Source organism: Adiantum capillus-veneris, chromosome 27, assembly GCF_014529385.1.
Source record: "Adiantum capillus-veneris isolate H3 chromosome 27, ASM1452938v2, whole genome shotgun sequence".
Lineage (NCBI taxonomy): Eukaryota > Viridiplantae > Streptophyta > Polypodiopsida > Polypodiales > Pteridaceae > Adiantum > Adiantum capillus-veneris.
Window position 1 is genome coordinate 55,811,948 of NC_140957.1, and position 22,826 is coordinate 55,834,773.

The 22,826-nt window shown below is 39.3% G+C and overlaps 1 pseudogene; it reads left to right on the forward strand.

The window, feature by feature from the left end:
* The first annotated feature begins 9,664 nt into the window (after positions 1 to 9,664).
* LOC147422019 (large ribosomal subunit protein eL32z pseudogene) lies at positions 9,665 to 9,990 on the forward strand (annotated as a pseudogene).
* Positions 9,991 to 22,826: the final 12,836 nt, after the last annotated feature.

Here is a 22,826-nt window from a genome sequence, read left to right on the forward strand (position 1 = left end):
CCAATATAGAGCCACGGATGGAAGCAGAAAAGGGCTGACAGACAGAAGACGACAGCATGGAGGAGATGCTGGATGCCTTCTTCCAGACAAGCGAGGAGAACGCGAACGAAGCAACACCAGAAACCGTGCGCCTATCTCCTGAAGACATGTTGAGGAAGTTGGCACATCAACCAATCTATGAAGGCACCAATATCTGTGCTTCGTACTTGTCTGGCGTTTTTGAATCTTCACTCAGTGTACGGGTGGTCAGATGCAAGCTTCACTTCTTTGTTTAGGTACGTAATTTACAAAAGAGATTTTCCGATTGCAACGGTGATGTGCTCGGAGAGCTTTTTTATTTAATGTGTCTTAAAGAGGTTATTGCGGGAGCAACTTCTCTCGGATGGCAATGAAATACCCCCCTCTAGGCTAGACACAAAGCAACTTCTGACCTCAGTTGGCTTGGACTACAACAAGATTCATGCATGTCCAAATGATTGCATTCTTTTTCGCAATGAATTCGCAGATTGTCTGTCGTGTCCTAAGTGCCGCTTCCATGAGTGCAGATGCATTCATGGGCTTCGCTACACGGATGACGCCTGCTCAGATGGAAGAGGCTTCTCAGTACTGGGTAGCCAGAGGCACGGGTACTACGTCTCCGGGCTTCACACCTGAGGGACCGACGCCTAGGGGAGGGATGCCTACGGGGTTCAGGACGCCTATGGGTACAACGCCTTCTTCTCCCATCACGATCGCTTTGACACCTAGGGGTGGGGCAAAGGCGGGTACGTCCTCATCTCCGCAGCACAGGCGCACTTGCCGATCTCGACGATCATCAGCTGGAGGTGGTGGTTGATGTGGAGGAGGGTCCATAGATGCTTCGACCCCTCCTCGCTCACGACCCCCGTCTTACCCAGGCACACCTCTCGACACACCTCTTGGAACACCTCGGACACCTTGGGGGGCACACGATCCTAGTGCCTCGAAGCTCTATACTGTACGGGGAGATGGTTCTGTTGACATGGATAGAGTCGGGATTGAGATGCGACAGCGGATTCGCCAGCTCGTGGAGCTGCAGTTTTCGACCAACATTCTGACGTCTTGGGATCAGCAAGACAAGGAAAAAGTCACTTACATAGTGGAGACCATCCTGAGAGAGTACCAGCCTGCTCCGGGTTCTTCCGTTGTTTCGGCGCGGTGGATCAAGGGTGTTGCACGGGACACCACAAACATCGACGAGATGCAGCTCGGAAGGCTTTCAGGACCGGCTCATCGAAGCCTTTGGGCATCCCACACGAGACGTGCCTACAGATCAGGGAGGATGAGCGGACAGCGGCCACGCGGTTCAGACAGCAGCGTGAGGCCGCGCAGGTACAACAGATGACTAGCTGGGGGACATCTCATCTTGGTAGCGGAGGCTTCGACACCTTTTGCTATGAGTTTGTGAGTTTCGAATCCAATCTTAACTATGGCGTTTTCTAAAACGCGATGAATCATGTATTCTTATTACTTTGATTTTTGTATAAACGCAGAATCTTGCGATGCATCGAGCTCCATCACGCGAGGAGGAGTCAGATGGATATCGCAAAGGTATCTATGAAGTACTGAATGATCTTGAAGCTTCAGAAGAGCCTGTAGACTGGGAGGCCTTACAGTCTCGCTGATCGCTTGAGGTGAGACGTTAATATGTGTGAGTTGATTTAATTAAGTCAGTATATGTGAAGTAATATCAATACTAATTTTATGAGTTGTCCTATGTGCAGGTTGTGACGCCTAGTGATTAGTGGACCAGATTTCATCTATATGCTTTTTGAGACACAGACACGCTTCTGTGTCTCTTTTTTGTACAAACAGTTAGTGTTCAGACAGTTATTGTTTCCCTTATGGTTATGATTATTGTCATTGTCATTGTATAGACAGTTATTGTTTCTCTTTCTTGTTATGCTATGGTTATTGTTAATTTTGTTTATGGTTATGGTTATCTGCATTATGGTTTTGATCAAAGTGGTTATAGCCGGTTATGGTTTTAAGTTATGGTGATGGTTCGTTATGGTTATGCTTTTAAGTTATGGTTAGGGTTCGTTATGGTTATGCCTTTAAGTTATGGTTATGCTTTTAAGTTATGGCTATCCTTTTCAGTTGGTACGGTTGTCTTTCATTGGCCTTAAATCTCATGTGAGATCCTACATGGATAGCATGTAGGAGGCGTATACATGATATGGTTTTTTTTGGAAAAGTTTATGTAAAAACAAAGAGAACTCTGTTGAAATTTCTGCGCGCGGGAGCATGATTGATATTTTGGTGTTTCTTGCTTTCTTGGGCAGAGGGCAGGAAGTCTGGTTGTGGCTGTGTCCATCTTTTAACTGGGCACAGGCTAGGCTACCTGCCCTCTGCCCAAGAATTTTTTATTCTGCTATGGTTGTCGCTATATGCATTGCTATGCCCGTCGCTATATAGCGACGGGCATAGCGACGATATATGCGTCGATAAAACCTGTTTTTGTTGTAGTGAAAATACTAGCTAGTAGCACTCCCAAATTCATTTTTTAGCATCTCTTTTTGTACCGAGACATCGTATAAGATTCACAAGTTTGTGTCCGTTTGGTCTCATAGGTCATTTTGGCCACTTGAAGACGCTAATATATCATTTCATCTCTCTCTCTCTCTCTCTCTCTCTCTCTCTCTCTCTCCCATTGTATGAGTGATCACACAGATCCCACAAAATACTAGCTAGTAGCACTCCCAAATGCATTTTTTAGCATCTCTTTTTGTACCGAGACATTGTATTAGATTCACAAGTTTGTGTCCGTTTGGTCTCATATGTCATTTTGGCCACTTGAAGACGCTAATATATCATTTCATCTCTCTCTCTCTCTCTCTCTCTCTCTCTCTCTCTCTCTCTCTCTCTCTCTCTCTCTCTAGTTGCCACATGTGACCAACACTACCATAAGACTTCCTGCCACCCAAGTAGAACTGACTGCACCATGATTTAGACACATATAGTTTGCATATTGTTGTAAGGGTGGAGCCATGAGATCCATCACCATCCAATATTATGGCGCTCTCTCTCTCTCTCTCTCTCTCTCTCTCTCTCTCTCTCTCTCTCTCTCTCTCTCTCTCTCTCTCTCTCTCTCTCTCTCTCTCTCTCTCTCTCTCTCTCTCTCTCTCTCTCTTGTCGCTTACCAGGCTTAGGGTGGGTCGACAAACTTGCCTCTATGTGCAGGAGATCAGAGCACCGGACTTCGCGCACCTTCAATCGCACACGCTGATTTTAAAACACCACGCTGAAGCTGCAGCCCGACCCTAATAGGCACTAAATTATTGAGTTTTTAAAACTCTTCAAAAGCTCAAAAGCAGCGGGCTGCGCTAGTATTAGTGATACCCGTTTTTAAAAATCTTCAAAAACAAAGTAGTAGCGCCCGACGCTACTGCTAAAGAAAGAAACGCAATCTCGTTTTGGCGGGTCCCCCACTCCCCTCGTGCGTAATGATCACACGGACGTTCAATTAGATTTGCAGCGGGCTCAAAAAATCTCACTCTCAACTGGCCGCCCTGGCGAACTGCAGCTTCAATTAGCTGGTCTTCTTGCAAGCGCAACCTCTGCTTATACGTCGTCATCCTGCAGTGGCAATCGACAAGCAACGCAGTGGCCATCAATCACGGGTACAAGCCATGTTCGTTTTTTTTGTGCGCAGCCAGCTAACATCAACACGTGAAATGAAATGTTATATTAACGTCTTCAAAAGGCCATTGTGAACTATGAGAGAGAGAGAGAGAGAGAGAGAGAGAGAGAGAGAGAGAGAGAGAGAGAGAGAGAGAGAGAGAGAGAGAGAGAGAGAGAGAGAGACAGAGAGAGAGAGAGAAAGAGAGAGAGAGAGGTGGGCATTTGTGTGTGTGTGTGTGTTAGAGAGAGAGGGGAGTGGAGAGCCTCAGCGAGGATGGCAAGGTGTTGGATGGTAGTTGGGGTGTTCCTGGCAGGGTTGCTGATGATAATAGGGAATAGGGGCTAGGTGGAGGGAGCCGTTGATTGTAACCAAGTAACAAGCAACATCGCTGGCTGCTTGGTCTACGTCAAGTTCAAAGGTGCTGCCCCTTCTCGCACTTCTGTGTGCTGTACGGGAGTGAAGAGAATTGACGCCATGGCCACCATGCAGCCCATCTGTCGAGAAATCTGCACCTGTCTTCAAAAGACCGCTGCAACCATCAAGCCCGACCCGAATGATGTCGGCAAACTCGCTTCCATCTGTGGTGCCAAGCATGCCTTCAGCTTGTCTCAGAAGTGCTCCCAGGTTCCTTGAGCTATCATTCTGCTGGGCTTGTCTCATACTAGAAATAGTGAATTTCGCCTAGCTTGTGTTGCTCGGCTGGATCCCTATGATGTAATGAGACTTATGGTTGCTTTCTAATCTACTTTGTCTCCACCAAAAAAAAGAGAGAGAGAGAGAGAGAGAGATAGATAGATAGATTTTATTATCGTCCTCGGAGGTCAAATATGACCTATGGGACCAAAGTTACATGTGATGTAGTATGTGTATGGCTGATGAGTGACTCTCGATGCTCCAAAATTGTAGTGATGAGAGTCGCAATGGAGAGCCCACACTTTGGTTGGGAGAGGAAAGTGTGTAGGTCTAAGTTATGGCTGAAAATGTGAGAGAAGCAAGTTCGGATGTGATCAAAAGCTGAGCACTCTAGTAGTGTGTGGTACTCAGACTCTCGAACTTGCAGTGAGCATACTGTGCACAATTGATTTGAATCTTCTCCATTGCCCCAACGCCCTATCTCGCATCGAAGGAAATGGGAGCTAAGCCCATTTGCTGCGATAGTGCGTATCGCGGACAAGGGAATAGGATCAAGCATGTAAGTGTGAGTACGGTTTCCTCTCTCAGCGAAGAACATGGTTTTGTAGTTGGGGGCAATATAGGTGGTGTAATGTATGAAGCGTGACCCACCGGATTTCTCCCGAGCCGTAATACATTGGCGTCGTAGAAAAGCTTCATTCACTTGAGAGTCAATTGAAGCATCATGTAGCAAGTGTAATGCATCCCATCTCCCAAACCACTTCTTTATGTCTTGCATCCATCCCGTGCTCAAGATCTTGCTTTTATGCGTCTTTTGAACTTTTTTGCTTGCTTCCCATGCAATTGTAGGAAGTCGATGTGAGGGGTTTTGACGCATCTTTATCATGTACTCCACAACCCTTTCCATGCCCATAACCTCAATTGGAAGAGATTCCGACTCAAGAAGTAGGAGCATATATGGTGTTTGTGTCTTAACTTGGAGAAAGTTTGGAAGAAAACGCTTTTGGACATTCTCAAACTCTTTCCAAGTAGACTTTGAGATGCTCCCGCCCCACACTTCAACTCCATAAAGAAGAACCGGTGTCACCGATGCATCAAAAAGATACTTCTTGAGAATCCAACACTTGATGTTTCCCGCATTACACATGTTCTCAAATGCATAATATGCTCTCTTTCCCGCTTCCAAACGACGCATAGCACATTCATGCCACTTGTGATTGGATGGAACCTCAAGGCCAAGGTACTTAAAGCTCTCAACAACTTCAAGTGTCTCGTTGTTGTACACAATGCATGGCTTCTCCTTATGGTTGGTTTTCACAAGCATAACCTTTGTTTTGGATTCATTTACAATCAGCCCACTATGCAAGCGAAAGTTCTCAAGGACAACCATAAGCTTTTCTGCATCTTCTAAAGTGTGTGCTAGAAGCACTACATCATCCGCATACAACAAAAGCATGATTACTGCATTGCAAATAGTGACCTCTTCAATGCCTTCTTCTTGTATAAAGTCAAGTACCATTTGTTCCAATTGATCGATGCATAGACCAAAGAGAGTTGGTGACAATGGACATCCTTATTTAACCCCAATAGTGCTTACAAAAATTTCTGAAATTTCTCTTCCCATGCGCAATTGACAAATCACCTTCTCATAGATTCGAGAAACCGCAAGCATAAACTCACTTGGCACTTGGAGTTCTTCCATCCTTCTCCACAAATTGTTACGTGGAATCATATCAAAGGCTTTCTTAAAGTCCACAAAACAATAATACAATCGCTTGCCTTTCAACCGACTTTCCTCCATGAAAACACGAAGAGTGACAAGATGATCAATGGTGTTATGGCATCGACGAAAAGCCGCTTGTCCCTTTGCACGCTTGTCATTCTCTTCAGCCCAATCACTCAATTTCATCTCCATTATGCACCCAAACAACTTTGCCATAAGAGACCCAATCATTATAGTCCGGTAGTTGCTTACATTCTTTACATCCCCTCCTTTATGCAAAGGCTTAACCCAATTAGTACTCCAATCATAAGGCATACCATGTTGAACTGCAAGGTTGAACATATCACACATCCACTCATGGGTAAAATCTCCCGTCCATTTGATCATCTCCGGCTTGATACCTTGAAGATCTCCCGCTTTGCGAGTGGCCAACTTTTCAAGCCCACCGCATACATCCTCAATAGTAAAAAAAGATGGCATACATGAGAGTGAACCATAAAATGGCATTTTTTCAGTATTTGCTTGCTCATATAATTGCCTACAATGTGTGTACATATCCACTAGACTCAAGTTACCAAAATTCTCAACCCGCTTGCCTCTCAAGTTTCTCCAAAATCTTCCACATGCATGTGCCTTTTCTTGGACTTGAAATTCTTGTTGCTTTACTTCCCATCTTCTTCTCTTCTTTTGAATCAATGCCTTGTATGTATGCAAATGACTTTGATAGTTGTCTTTGTCCATAGTTGCATCAAGCTTTATCAAGGACTTTCGAGCATCTTGACATTCTTTATCAAACCACCTTTTGCGTGATCTATCTTTGTTGATACCATGGAGATGCTTTATGGCAAAGCATTCTTCCGCACAAGAACAAATAGCTTTCTTGAAAGCTTCCCATTTAGTTTCCAATGGTGCATCACATTGAAGCTTTGTCATCCATAATTTTTGCTCAACCATTTCAATGTACATTGGTGCCCGTTTGAAATCCATACATAGTGATAACTTCTCTTTCCTTTGGCTGAGATTATCATGCTTAGTTGCTTCTCCACATGAAAGGTCAATACATAAGGTGCGATGGTCGGATTCCGAGGTCCATTGACCAAACATAAAACTCTTTATGCGATACATGATGGCTTCAAAGAGTAGCATATAGTCAATCACACTATCCCCATTATGTCTCCTACATGTAAATCCATTGGTTCCACTCCACAAAGATACACCATTGACAATGAGCATACCCGTGCTATTACACATGTGTAAAAGTAACTTTCCATAGTGATCCAGCTCTTTCTCATCCATTGAAGTACGATCATACAAGTGAACTTCCTCCAACTCCCTTGAAATGTATGGCATATCAAATTGTTGAGTATCATGTTGCAATGTTTTTGTGCGAGCATTCATATCCCCAAATACAATAACATCACCTTCACCTTTGAAATAAGCAATGTCCTCTTCCAAATCAGAAAATGGTTGATCTCTATCCATGCAAGCATAAAAGGGAGAATCATGATGAGGAATGTAGTAACCGGCTACAAAAATGGGTGCTCTTTTTGGTGTCATAATTTTCAGCCATACATAACGTTTGTACTTGTCATCTTTCACAATTGATACAAAATCTTCCAATCCTTTCTCAACCATACATGCTAACCCTCCTTGTCCTCTTCGTTGCTTGAGATTCTTTGACCACATCAATGAATGTACATTGTAATCCTCCAAGCCGTTAATCCTTTGTGTATCATGCTCCCAAGTTTCAACAAGAAGTACAACATCGGCTTTGCTTGTTAGTTCATCAATGCCAACCCCCACATTCCATGGGTATCCATTACAATTCCAAAAGCATATTTTCAATTGTAACTCGGTCTCATAGGTCACACATCCCTATTTGCTTGAGAGACTTGCCTCCTCCTTGGGCACATTTTCTTCATGAGAGACCTTCTTGTTTTTATTATTCTTTTCCTCATATGCCTTGCGACGCATATTTTGTTGCTTAATAGTGCGATCTTCACATACAAAAAATTTTGTATCCCTCAAATAGATCCAACTATTATCAAGGATAATCTTTCGCTTGGTCTCATCCGGCATGGTGCATACAATTGGCCGTTCTCCCGAGCGAGGAGCTCCTTGCTTCCCCACTCTATGTGCTCCATAGACCATAACTCCGGACATGCCAAAGTGGGTTTTGAAGAAATCTTCAATAACAATGGCAAGAGAAGGAGGTGTCTCTAAATTCTCTTCGGGAATTCCACGAATAACAATGTTCTTGGAACGTCGCTCCCGTTCCTTCAACTCCTCCACATCCACATTCTCAACATTCTTTGTTTGAACCATAGCTTGCATGAGTGAAGAATTAGAAACCACATTGCTACCACATACATCAGCCCAAGACTTGTTTGTGCATACATTTTTCATGTCGCATACATCCCGGCTCATAGTGTCAAATTTCTCCTCTTTCAATACATGGTCATGCTCTACTTTGCTCATCCGCTCCTTCAAAGCATTCAAGTCCACAAGAGAGCGTTTACATTCCTTGACTTCCTCTTCAAGTTGCATCAAACGTGTTGTTTGCATCTCAAGTGTCCTCTTGAGATTCTCATTCTCAACCACAAGTACCCTTAGTGTGCCATTCTCCATTGCAAGTGCTCGTAAGTCTTCGCCTTGTTTGTGTACGGTCTCTTGCAATGATACCAAGTACGCCATGATCATGGTTTCCGATGTCGTTGGTTGGGTGGTTATGTTGCTATCTCCACACTTAGGAGATTTTGGATCATTTTCCACAATGTTTGTGGACCTTGTTGAATAAGAAGAACCCTTGCGAGTGTCGGAAGACATTGTATGTAAAATAGGAGATGAGAATCAATTTTGTTGAATCTGTTCACTTCGGAAATGCTGCTATAGAAACGCCTTCCATAACTCTGAAAATTTCTTTCTTTACATCAATGCGTAGAGGACTTTGTGCTCTTCGATTGAGGCTATAGATCACCCAAATCGGAGTTCGGATGAAGAAGTTATGATCAAAAGAGTGGACTGCTGTCTACTAGGTCAAAAAACGGCTGCGTTTTGAGAGAGAGAGAGAGAGAGAGAGAGAGAGAGAGTACCCTAAACAGGACTTGGAGAGAGAGAGAGAGAGAAATGAAATGAAAGGATATATTAACGTTTTCAACAGGGGATAGAGAGAGAGAGAGAGAGAGAGAGAGAGAGAGAGAGAGAGAAATGAAATGTTATATTAACATCTTCAAAAGTCCAAAATGACCCATGAGACCAAAAAGTTACAATTGGTGAATCTGATACCATGTTAAAAGGCCATAATGACCTATGAGACCCGAAAGTTACAAAGTGGTGGATTTGATATAGAGTCAGAGTAACAAAATAACCTAGCAACAGTACAAAACAAAGATATGTACTATGGGGTCCTAATCCTAGAGAGAGAAAGAATCCTTATTGAAACTTAGAGAGAGAGAGAGAGAAATGAAATGATATATTGTACTCTTCAATAGGCGCACGAGAGAGAGAGAGAGAGAGAGAGAGAGAGAGAGAGAGAGAGAGAGAGAGAGAGAGAGAGAGAGAGAGGAGGTGTGAGAGGTGGGAGGCGACAACGCTAACAGCGGCAGCCATGGTGACCCTTCTCGTCAAGCCCAGGATTGTGAAGAAGTGTGTAAAGAAGTTCAAGAGCGCCTAGAGTGATCACAAGATCTGTGTCAAGCCAAGCTGGCGTAGACCAAAGGGTATTGATTCACGTGTCAGGAGGAAATGCAAAGGGTGCATTTTGATGCCTAGCATTGGGTATGGCTCAAAAAAGAAGACAAGGCATGTGCTACCCAATGGTTTCACGAAGTTTTTGTTGGACCTTCTTATGATGCACAACAGGAAGTTTTGTGTTGAGATTGCTCACAATGTTTCCACTTTGAAGCGGAAATCAATTGTGGAGCGAGCCGCTCAACTCAACATTGCAGTTACCAATGGTTCTGCTAAGATTCGTAGTCAGGAGGATGAGTAGGTGCTACCTGGTCCTAATGATCACAACATTAAGGATGAGATAGTTTAAGAAATTTTGGAATTGTAATTTTGTGTTTGTGACAGCCATGCTCTATTATATTGTTTTTGGAATATTCAATATCAATGATCATGTTCTCAAAAGAGAGAGAGAGAGAGAGAGAGAGAGAGAGAGAGAGAGAGAGAGAGAGAGAGAGAGAGAGATGAAAATGAAATGAAATGTTATATTAACATCTTCAAAAGCCCAAAGTGACCTATGAGACCAGAGCGTTACAATGTGGTGGATCCGATACAAAGTCAAAGTAAAAAAATGAGAGAGAGAGAGAGAGAGAGAGAGAGAGAGAGAGAGAGAGAGAGAGAGAGAGAGAGAGAGAGAGATGCCATAGTTATTTCAATTGTGCTTAATTGATAATTTGTTCATACAGATCTCGTGCTCTTTCATCAAAACATGGAGAAGGAGTTCTTAGAAGGCATCACTCGCTGGAATGCAAGGGAAGTTACTTAATTTGTTAATGGCTACTTAGGTTCGGATCAATACACACGCACCATACTCAAGAGTAACATCAACGGAAGCAGTCTTCTATATATGTTTGTGCCTTCATGGGAAGCTTTGGGAGTGGACATACCCGGACATCGAGTTGCATTGTATAGTTGGGCACAAGAGAAATTGTCGACTTCGAATATTTCCTTATCGCAAGAAAAGCATGGCCATGATAATGACAAGGTGTCCTCTTCAATATTAAATTTGCAGGATGAACAGGCTCTTATCCAAAGCAAGCCACCAACCAAGCAACAAGTGCCTCTCTCTCAGCCTCTCCCACCAATTTTGATCCCAAAGAATTCTCAAGAGAAGTCCTTTCTTAGAAAGAATTATAGTTGGGAACACAGCAGATATAACAAAAATTTAGAGAATATCCAAAAATGGGCTGAGAATGGTCTGGGTATATTCACTATAGAAAAGTTCATAAATGCTGACCTAAATAAAGACAAGGAGATGAGAGAACAGATCGAATACTTTATATGGCGCAAAAGGAAGACATTGATATCTTTTCGAGGCACTGGGGACAAAGATGGTGAGTACATGTTAGAGAAAGTGATCTTTCAAAAGCTAAATCAGCACAGACGCTATTTGCGATTAAAAGCTATGTCATTCTCTGGTGAAAAGAGGAGGGGCTATCGTTCTCTAATCATTGATTTGGAGGACAAAGAAAATCAAAGTCAAGATAGCTTAGATAGTATGGAAGCACCAAGAAGCCTTGTGGATAATCAAAAGGGATACCAACGGAGTGTGAGCCCTCCTGAAAGTGTCGCAACCATGGATGATGAGTGTTATGTTCCTGCAGGATCTCACGAGCTGGTCTCCATCATGGGCTCATCTCAAATCCTCTCACATGAGAACATCAATTGTAGATATGGCTTGTTTCCTCAAGGTGTGCAACAACAGTATGTCTTTATTCCTTTCTTAGACGGAGATACCAAGGAGATTGCCATAATTGGTACAATCTTTTCAAAGTCTTGCGATGGAAATACCTATGCAAAGTGGAAGGTGGAAATAGAATCTATCAACCAAGATGCACATGGATGTTATGTCCCTGGAAGCGTTATGCAGGTGTCATGTTTGCATGTTGTAAGTATCTCTTTTGAATGTGATATCCAATGTACAATTGTTGCAAAAAAAGAGAGCTTTAAACTGACAAAAAATGCCTTGTGTTTAGGGACAAGTCATAGAAGTTCCTATTGTGTATTTAAAAATGCTTGAAAGTAAATCCTCCTTGGAATTACTTGTAAGTCTCACCTTTTCTTTGGATTTGAATTTCAATTAAGTTCTCTTTTTTGGGACTATTAATAAGGTAGTTTCAGCCTTCCAAGGAGGACATCCCTTCCTTCTCTTCACAACAACGCTCAAGTGTGCACTCAACCACCAGCGAAGTGCGAAGGAGTGCTATGAAGCACCAATAGAGGTACTTGGTTCTTCTCAGTTTTATTTTAATTTTGCTTACATAGACCTAGGTTCCTAAAGACCACATTTTTACATTTCAAGGCTAGTAACACTCCAAACGGGTCATCCACATACATGCAATCGAGCAGCATATCTCCTGAGTATAAGTTGGGGCATCCACAAAAAACTAAGGAGGTCAATGTGTAGCCTTTATTTTGCTTATACTTTGATTTTAATTTAGCAATCTTGTTCCCTCTACAATTTCTTTTTTCCACTCCCCTAGGTTACAGTGCTACCTATCAATGGATCTTTCACAAAATTCCAATTACCATCCTCTTCTGGCAAGAATGATTTTTGGCATGACAACGTTATTGATCAGGTTTGCTTAGTAGATTTGTAAGGTTTTGTACATTGAGATTTCGTAGAAAATTTTAAAGTATTCAAGAAATTGTTTGGAATATTTATCTACTTTGTATATTTGTGTTTATAGAATTTTGGGAATGACTCTCCTCTAACTGCAAATTTACCTATTGACTTGGATCATTCAAACAAAGAAGAAAGAGAGGTAAATTGTGATCTTTTCCACAAAACCAATCACATGCGATTCCTCAAATTGGCTATGTTTAATGATGTTGGTGTGTAGTCAACATGGAAGATGTTTGATATGGTGGAAACAAGAGAAGACCATGGCATTTCAATCATCAAGAATTTTGTAAGGACTTCTTTGTATTATTGATTACGTCATGGGTTGAGAACTACTTTTTTCCTTATAGATGATAGTTAATATAGGTGTTTAACCATGCATTGGTAGACCTTGATGACAAAGGTGATATGGAGATATCTGGAGCGGTAAACTTCTTTGGTTTTTCCTCTTATTGAGCTAAATCTTGTGACTTGCATGTTAATATCAATTTTATTTTAGAATGATGATGCTACACCACCCATTAACATATCAGAAAAGAAGCCAAAGGTCATGTGCTTAAATGAGCTCATGGTAAGTGACTTAAACTCAAAGTGTGAAGATTTTTTAAAATCTATTAATGGTGTTTGAATGATACCTATATGTTCGCTTATAGTGTGGAAACAAAGATAAAGGAAATATACCCTCAAAGAAAAAGGTTAGAGACTGGTGATTTGTTGTCATTAAAGGACGTCTCCCTAGAAAGGGATCAAAAAAATCTTGTTTTTGCAGGCTTTGAAGGATCTCACAAACAAGAAATCATCTAGCAATGCCAACGTCATTTCAAGGGTCTGCTCATTGTCATCTCTTTGGTAGAGACTTTAAATCTCTATTTTGTAATGATTTTGAGATGGAATGGTCTTTGCAGCGTGAAGCAAGAGAAAATGGAAAAGCTAAAAGAGTTTCCAAAGTTCCTGCTAGATACAAAGAGAACACCTCTACCCTGGTACAAGCCCTTTTCTTGGTATACTGATCTAATCAAGCATTTTGAGGGTTGTGAAATTTTTTATTTATTGCAGGTTTGCAACTCAAAAAAGAGGATTTTGAATCCTTCTCATAACAAAGTCACATTATCGCCTCATGTATTGCTACTAACATCTTTCGTCTTGTAAAGGAGCACGTTGCATTGCAAATTCAATAGAATTTTTATGAAGGTCCTTACATGAGTGTGACATACCTTTTGCAGAATAAGGCACTTAAGAAGACAACAAAAGAAGCGATAGCTTTGAAACTGATGGGAGAGCATAGCATAGACCTCATGTATAGGCGACTAGTTGAATTTTTAAAAGAGCTGCAATGGACTACGCCAAAGGAATCATTTGATTTCAAGAAAGAATGCCAAGATTCAGAGGCATTGGATGTTTTAGTGTCTTGGGCCATTGGGCAAAACAAGATTAAGCTCAAAGACACTAATGCTAAAGATATGGGTCAGGATGAAGTTGAACTTGTTTAAATCAAGTTCACTATGGAATCTTGGTTATATATGTTGTCTCTATTTTGACAAAATTTTTGGCCAGCTTGGCATGTAATGCGCAAGCGCATATCCGAATTATAAAGCTATAAAAGATTTTGTGGGACAAGTTATAATCGATATTTTTTCAAAGCATTATTGCTCTTGTTGCGGTCTTGAATGTTTTGATGTATGCTTATTGATTGGCCACTATTATCATTTTTCATACTATAGACTATCCATAAAAGATGTTTGATTTGAGGTTATCTCCATAATTTGGATACTGTTATGCGTACAAGATAGAGATTCCTTTCAATATATGATAAATTTATAGCTATGAAACTACATTAATTAGAGGTGTTGAATGTTTCTAACATGTACACTTTTTAAGTGTGAATAATATCGCTACAAAAAGATTATATGTGAGAATAAGATCCTTTTGTCATTGTGAAGTGAAAAAGATTTACCCTATTCAAATTTTTTCAATGACGGTGACAATTAATGTCTCTCTTTTGCATAGATAATCAGGGCAAGGTTCCAATGTATTAAAATTTTCCACTAGTTTTCTACCTATCCAATGTATTAATTAGCTTGTAAAAAATTACAACTTAAGAATGAAAATTTTTCGATGTCAAAAGTGGAAATAATTTACACTCAAGATTGATAATTCTCTCGGTTAAGAGTGGAAATATTTATCATTACAAGATGTATGAGTGAAAAATATTTTCATCAGAACTATAAAATGTAGAATGAAATTTTTTTGAGGTGCTAATTTTTACCTACTTTGCAGTACAATATTTAAGAGCCTCGGTTGGAAAAAATTCACACCATGAACGTGCAAGGTCTTGAGTGCAAATTATTTTCATATTGTGTTTTAGTTTTTACATTTCATAGGACCAACAAATATTATACATTAGTAATTTTTTCTCATATGAATAACAGAAAGATAACAATAATTATGAGCTCGATTATTTTTCATGTCAGTACTTTATTTTGCAAGAGATTTATTCCCACTTTGAGGATAAGAAAAATTGATGCATGGTTTAAAAAAATAACCATTGGGAAAGAAAAAGGAAATGAGAAAAATAATTCACACTTCTTAGGTTTTTAACACATTCGGGTGGAAAAAGGATCTTTTTATCAAAGTGAGAAAATGTCTAAAACTTGTAATTAGCACTCCAGCAACCTGCAAGCAAGAACTATTAACTAATAATTAGAAGCAGTAGGGAATTATAGCTGATGGGGTCGAGCAGGAGGTTCTCATAAATTATATTGTAGCTATTGGCGTCAATCTGGCTCTAGCTGCCCTGCCTAGAGTCCAAGACCAAATGACAAAATGTCGTCCGAGCAATAATAGAAGAAGAAGAAGACGAGAATTTTAACGTCGTAGGAAACTAACCTTAACACTAGGTTGGTAACCTAATAGGACATAAAAGTGTCCTTTCAGGGTTTTGAAAAAAACCTCCAAAACCATAGTAGATCCACTCATTTTGTAAAATCCTTTCATGAGGTTATAGTTCAAGGCCTACTACACATGGAAAAAATAAGAAACTTGTAAAATTTCTCATCTTTTGGTCACACCAAGCCTCCATAGTTGATGGACCAGTGCATTTTCATCAAAACAGTCATTTCTTACGTTTTGTTGCATAAAAATAAGATTAGGGATTTTTGTAGGACTTGAGATAAATTCCCTAGTTAACTTCAATGGGTTGGTGATCACAACATATGATTGCTTCTCACTCACTATTTTTTGTTTTGCCAAAATAAATAGGTACAAAAAAGTTGAATTTTTACCATTCTGCAAACATATCATCAAAGTTTCTATAGCCACGCTCAATACAAATAATATATGCATGTTTTCTTAGTTCCCTATTGTCTTTTATGTTCATAAGGAGCCATGGAGCATGTCAAAAGAATAATACATCTCTTACCAAGGGGAATCTTGGGGACAAAGATGAAGTGTTAAATACAGTAAACATGAAAAAACTGGGTTCAACATTATGAGTTGTAAAATCCCATAGAAACTATTCAATATCTAGCCAAATTTAATCCTTATGACTAGATATAGTTACTAACTACAAAGTGCATGTAGTTGTCACAAGAAACTAACAATATTGAAAAAGCTATACTTGATATACTAGAATGTTTCGTTTTCTTCTATAATTGAAAAAATCAACCATCGTTGTGTACTATGAAAAATAGGGTATTAGGTGCCCCAAAACTCAAGGAATGTTAGCTTTATATTACAATATAAGACATTGAAAATAAAAAATGCATTTGGATATCATGAAATCCACCAAAAAAATCATAGAAGAGCTAAAATTGGCTAAAAAACAGGATTTGACAATTTTTGTAATCTGGTCATAACTTACAACTTTAATATTTATTTCTCCCTAGAAGCATGAAGACATGTTGAGAACTACTAAAGATAGTTCTCTAGCATTATAGACCTCACAAACATGAATTCTAGAGTGGTATAGTTGCAAAAGGTTGAAAAAAACCAAAAACAGGACCCGTTTTTTCACACAGTTTAGGTTGTGAAATGTTGTGCAAGGACAATGTTAAAGATGGAATTGATATTCCAAAAAAATGTCGAGTTTTTTTCAGCTCATGAGACAAATTTCTAGATAGATAGCACCTCAAAATCCATTTTGAAACTCTTGACATAATTCAAGGAAAATGGTCACTTAACAGGACATAAAAGTGTCCCAGGACAGAAAAGTGTCCCATTACCAACCTAGTGTTAAAGATGTAGCCGACGAACGGAATTGAACTCAAGACGTGTTCTTCAAGAGGAAAATGGCATAACCAATCTGTCACACGGAGCAATAATAGAGAGAGAGAGAGAGAGAGAGAGAGAGAGAGAGTCCAAGACCAAATATCGTCTTGTTAGACGGAGCAATAATAGAGAGAGAGAGATTCCAAGACCAAATGTCATCCTGTCGCACGGAGCAATAATAGAGAGAGAGATAGAGTCCAAGACCAAATGTCATTTTGTCGCACGGAGCAATAATAGAGAGAGAGTCCATATGATGGGATGGCCTCCTTACCTGGCTGGGAAGACTCGCCTTAAGAGTCGGGTTGCCTCCACCTACGGGGGTTGGGTGTGTGTGTTGTAATTTCAAAGTTGTAGGTACTTCTCCAAAAAAAAATAAAAAAATTAAATAAATAAATAGAGAGAGAGAGAGTCCAAGACCAAATGTCGTATTGTCGCACAGAGCAATAAGAGAGAGAGAGAGAGAGAGAGAGAGAGAGAGTAGAGATACCATCTCACATAACGTAGTGAACTCACAAAGCAATAATACAGAGAATTCCATCTGTTCATGGTAGCGTATTGGGAGAACACACTGAGCAATAATACAAAGAGATACATCATCCATCTGATCAGTAGCGACGAGCCTATTAAGATAAAAAAAATGGAGAGGTAGTGCTTTTGCAATCATTGCATGCATGTTGTCATTCCACTGAGTGGGTCTTTGAGCAACCAAACATTCAAGTTTCAACCATAGAAATAGGATTATCGGAGCTTGAAATCAAAAACCAATTAAGTTTTGAGAGCAAAACCATTCAAGTTCAAAATGTCTTCACCAAAGTTGGGGCTTGAAATCGGAAACCAATTTACTTTTGTAGCCCCACACACACACACACACACACACACAGACCTGTTCATCTCAAAAGAGAAAGAAGAGTAAACAGAGACAAAGACAGTGACGATAGAGCCTACAACATTGTACACTATTAATCATAGTGTACATTATTGCAAAATTGACTGCTTATTAAGCATTTTTTATTTATCAAAAAATTTGTAAATTGTTTATGTTTTAGATATAATTGCTTACTTTTTGAGGGAGTAAATGAATAGCTATGGCCAGCAGACCATTCAGATATTGATTTTTCCAGTGCATCACTTAATGTGTCCAAGACCAAATGTCATCTGGTCGCACAGAGCAATAACACACACACACACACAGGGTAGAAATCCCATCGTCCGTAGCATAGTGAATGCACGGAGCAATAATATAGAGAGCATCCCCTCTATGCTCTAGATCTGGCTCTAGCCTAAGAGTCCAAGACCAAATGTCGTCCTGTCGCATGGAGCAATAATACAGAGAGATCCATCATCCATCTGATAACATAGCGACGAGCGTATTGAGATATGAACAAGTGAAAGGGTCATGGTGGCATTCTAAAAACATAAGAAAGTGATAAAGTCATTGGGTTGAGTTTAACTGAAAATTTTAGTGTTATTGGCTCAGCTTAGCCTTGAGCCAATTGAAAATTGAGACTAGCCCATTGCAAACAATGGTAAAGGGAAGAAAAAGGGTTGAATATAATTCAAAAACTTGCAAATTTATGCTAGTATTTTTGGTTCGATTCTTTGTGAGGAGAGAATTTCGTCGACTTAAAGGGAAGAAAAACGGTGAAATATAGTTCAACAATCTTGCAAGTTTATGCTAGTATTTCTGGTTCGCTTCTTTGTGAGGATAAAATTTGGTCAACTTCTATTCAATAACAGAGACTTCCTCAAATATTGATTAGAACTAAATTATTGAATGTAAGAAAAGTCAAGCATGTGAGGCTGTGAAATGAAATGTGAAATAACAAGGTGAGGAATCACGATGGTCTGCTGAAGGTAAGGGGGAGGGGGAAGATTTATTGAAAATAGGTCTCAATCATTTGTGCAATTGTATTGTTTTGATATAGAATTTTATTGTCTATATACACACATAATTAGGCTCCTATCACACTAGGCCGCCTGTCCATCATAAGTTGGATGACCATGTCAACATGCCCTTGCATGAGAAGAGTTTGGATTACAATAGGTAGCATAAATGCTGTCACACTGAGCGCGTTCTAGAAATTAGAAAATTTGCTACACGTCCAATCAAATGGCAGGATTAGTGTTGAGATTGAATTTGGGCAGGCATGGGAGGCCGATACAATTTTGGAAAAAGTGTGTCGCTAAGCTAGACGGCCAACTAAGTTGGGGAAACATGGACAACATCCTAGTGTGACGGGTGACTCCGTCGGCACATCCGTTGATTGGTTGGGAAGAGAATAAACGTTGTCTGCATGTCCCAATGTGACACGGGCGTTGGAAACTAGCGATTCCAAATTGGCCTATCAATCGGTATGGCCCCCACCAGTGCCTTCGACAACGGATTATGGATTATGGATATGGAAAATTCACTTTCCCTTTGTCCCTAGCCCCCCCACACAAATGCACACACATCTACATAGAGGTGAAATGGTCATCAAATAGTGAGGTTAAAGTTTGTGTAAATGTGGAAAGAAAAGGGGAGTTTTTTTATGGCCTTCAAATGAAATGGAGAATGAAAAAAATTGAATCATCCTTAAGATGATACTTATTTTTTCCAAACTCTATAAAGAAGTAGTAGAGATGTTGTTTTACAATGGATCTACTTAAACGAGTTGAAAAGATCACATTGAAATTTTAAGATAAAATAAAGTAAAAAAGTAAAATAAAAATATAAAAAAACAACAAAATAAAAAGACCCCATTACAAATTAAAAAGTAGATTTGATAAGCACAGATAATAATTAAACAAATTCTTAAGAAAAAGTAAGTTCAATAAGAATAAAAAATAAAAAATATTTTCATGAAATGTCCTTTTAGGAGGTCTTAAATGAAAAGATTATTTTACAAATCAAATTATTACATTGTTTCACATTATGTCCTTTTAAGAGGTCTTAAATGAAAAGATTTTTTTACAAATCTAGATATTACATTATTTCACATCATAGGATCAAAATTCTACGAATGTACTACTAATGCTTTGTTCTTTAAGGTTTTCTAAAGTAGTCCAAATATACAAAGATTAAATATTTTTCTTTATGAAATGGAGCCCATGCTCTTAAATGAAATGATATTTTTTCAAACTAAAATAACAAAAAAAAAGTGGAAAAGGACGAAAAAGACTTTGTGTGACCGAATTTTCAATGGTTCTCTTTAAAAAAAGAGTTACACAAATGTCAACACCTTTCAAAAAACCCTAAAAACAATATTAAAAAATAGCAATTGTATACGTGTCCTCCATCTGATCGACTTATATCCACGGTCCACAATTTGCACCCAAAATCCACCCACCTCACTATGGCTTCTGCAGACCAAAAAGAACTCATCAATGTGTCTGTGTGTGTGTGTATGTGTACGCGCGTGCAGGTGTATCTATATAGAATTTATGAGGATTATGCAAGGTGAAGCTTCACTTTAACATTCTAAAACAATAAAATGCAAGAAAAGTCAAGACGTGTCAGTATGTGAAATGAAAGGTGAAATAAAAAGATCCATTTACTATTTTAAAATTGAAATAACATTTAAGGTAAGTCGCAATCATCACTAAAAACATTGAAAGTATGTCTAACCCAACTTTGCTCTAAGGCTTCTTTTAGAAAAACAAAAATGGAGAGCCATAGGTAGTGCTTTTGCAATCATTGCATGTAGTTGTTCCACTGGGTGGGTCTCAGAGCAACCAAACATTCAAGTTTCAACCATAGAAATAGAATTATCGCAACCTCGAAATCAAAAACCAATTTACTTTTGAGAGCAAATCCATTCAAGTTCAAAATGTCTTCACAAAGTTGGGGCTTGAAGTCAGAAACCAGTTTACTTTTGTGCCCCCCCCTCCCCCCCCGCCCCCGCCCCCCAAAACAAGCAATTGTATACGTGTCCTCCATCTAATCGACTTATATCCACGGTCCACAATTTGCACCCAAAATCCACCCACCTGACTATGGTCTTCTGCAGACCAAAAAGAAATCATCAATGTGTGTGTGTGTGTGTGTATATGTGTACACACATGCACGCGTGCAGGTGTATGTATATAGAATTTACTAGGATTATGCAAGGTGAACCTTCACTTTAACATTCTAAAACAATAAAATGCAAGAAAAGTCAAAACATGTCACTATGTGAAATGAAAGGTGAAATAAAAAGATCCATTTACTATTTTCAAATTGAAATGACATTTAAGTTTAGTCGCAATCATCACTGAAAACATTGAAAGTATGCCTAACCCAACTTTCCTCTAAGGCTTCTTTCATAAAACCAAAAATGGAGAGCCATAGGTAGTGCTTTTGCAATCATTGCATGTAGTTGTTCCACTTGGTGGGTCTCTTAGCAACCATACATTCAAGTTTCAACCATAGGAATAGAATTATCGCAACCTCAAAATCAAAAACCAATTTACTTTTGAGAGCAAAACCATTTAAGTTCAAAATGTCTTCACCAAAGTTGGGGCTTGAAATCAGAAACCAGTTTACTTTTGTGCCCCCCCCCCCCCCCCCCCCACACACACACACACACAGGCCTATTCATCTCAAAAGAGAAAGTTGGGGCTTGAAATGAGAAACCAGTTTAATTTTGTGCCCCCCCCCCTCCCCCCCCCCCCCCACACACACATACACACACACACACACACAGAGGCCTATTCATCTCAAAAGAGAAAGAAGAGAGAACAGAGGCAAAGACAGTGATGATGGAGCCTACACAATTGAACACTATTAATCATAGTGCATACATTACTGCAAAATTGACTGGTTATTAAGCATTTTTTATTTTGAAAAGATTTTGTAACTTGTTTAAGTTCTAGGTATAATTGCTTACTTTTTGAGAGAGTAAATGAATAGCTATGGCCATCAGCCTATTCAAATATCGATTTTTCCAGCGCATCACTTAATGTGTCCAAGAACAAATGTCGTCTTGTCGCACGAAGCAATAACATAGAGAGAGAGAGAGAGAGAGAGAGAGAGAGAGAGAGAGAGAGAGAGAGAGAGTAAAAATCCCATCATACGTAGCATAGTGAACGCACTGAGCAATAATATAGAGAGCATCTCTCTATGCTCTAGATCTGGCTCTAGCCTAAGAGTCCAAGAGCAAATGTCGTTATGTCACACGGAGCAATAATACTGAGAGAGAGAGAGAGAGAGAGAGAGAGAGAGAGAGAGAGAGACCTATTTATCTCAAAAGAGAAAGAAGAGTAAACAGAGGCAGAGATAGTGATGATGGAGCCTACACCATTGTACAATATTAATCATAGTGCATACACTATTTAAAAATTGATTGCTTAATAAGCATTTTTTATTTACCAAATTGTTTATAAATTGCTTTTAGTGCATCACTTATAAATGGGGTGATGAGAGCATTGTGACACAAGCATCTAGAACAGGCAATACAAGTTTTAGTAAGGAAAATGAAAAAAATCACCTAAGTCTAAGAGTGTGCACCGGAATCTAGAAAATGCTGAGAGGCATTTGAAGGGTAAATTTTTATCTATCCTTCATTAAGTTATACTTAGGTAAAAATTAGAAGGGCTACTTAACACTAGTTTGGTACCAAAATGGGACACTTTAAGTGTCCTTTTTTAACAAATTTAAATTAAATGGTACTTGCATTAGATGGTTTATTTAAGAAAACCCTCTTGATATGCTTAAACATGTTAGCTAGAGGGTCTTTAAAAAATATAACCTTGCATTTTAGAATCTATTATGATCAATAACTATACTCATCAAGTTGACCCTCGTAAGACAGCGATTGATGCTTTGAAGAAATTGCCTTTATAAGCTCAAGAAAAAATGAAGAGACCTTGTAGAAGATTCTAGGTGACTCTTCAAAATTTTTCTATAGATAACTGAAAGTTTCATGTGCAAAAAAATTGACTTTGGAGTATATAAAATAATGGAAAGTTCCATGTGTTTGATATGGTCATTTCAAGCAAATCGTTGTATACAAAGAAAAATATGTTTTTGACGTATTTGTGAGTTTTAGAAAGTGATACATTGCTTGCCCTTTCCATTGAGCACTCAAGGTGGCAAGTAGAAGGGCTTTGGTATGCAACAATGATTGGATCATTTTAAATATTCAAAACTGCATAGGAGAATATTTTCATTCTTGAGACATAAGCATTCAAAACCTCAAATAATATCAAACTTTCCATGTAGATGAACTAAATGTATCAAAGTACGTGGTACA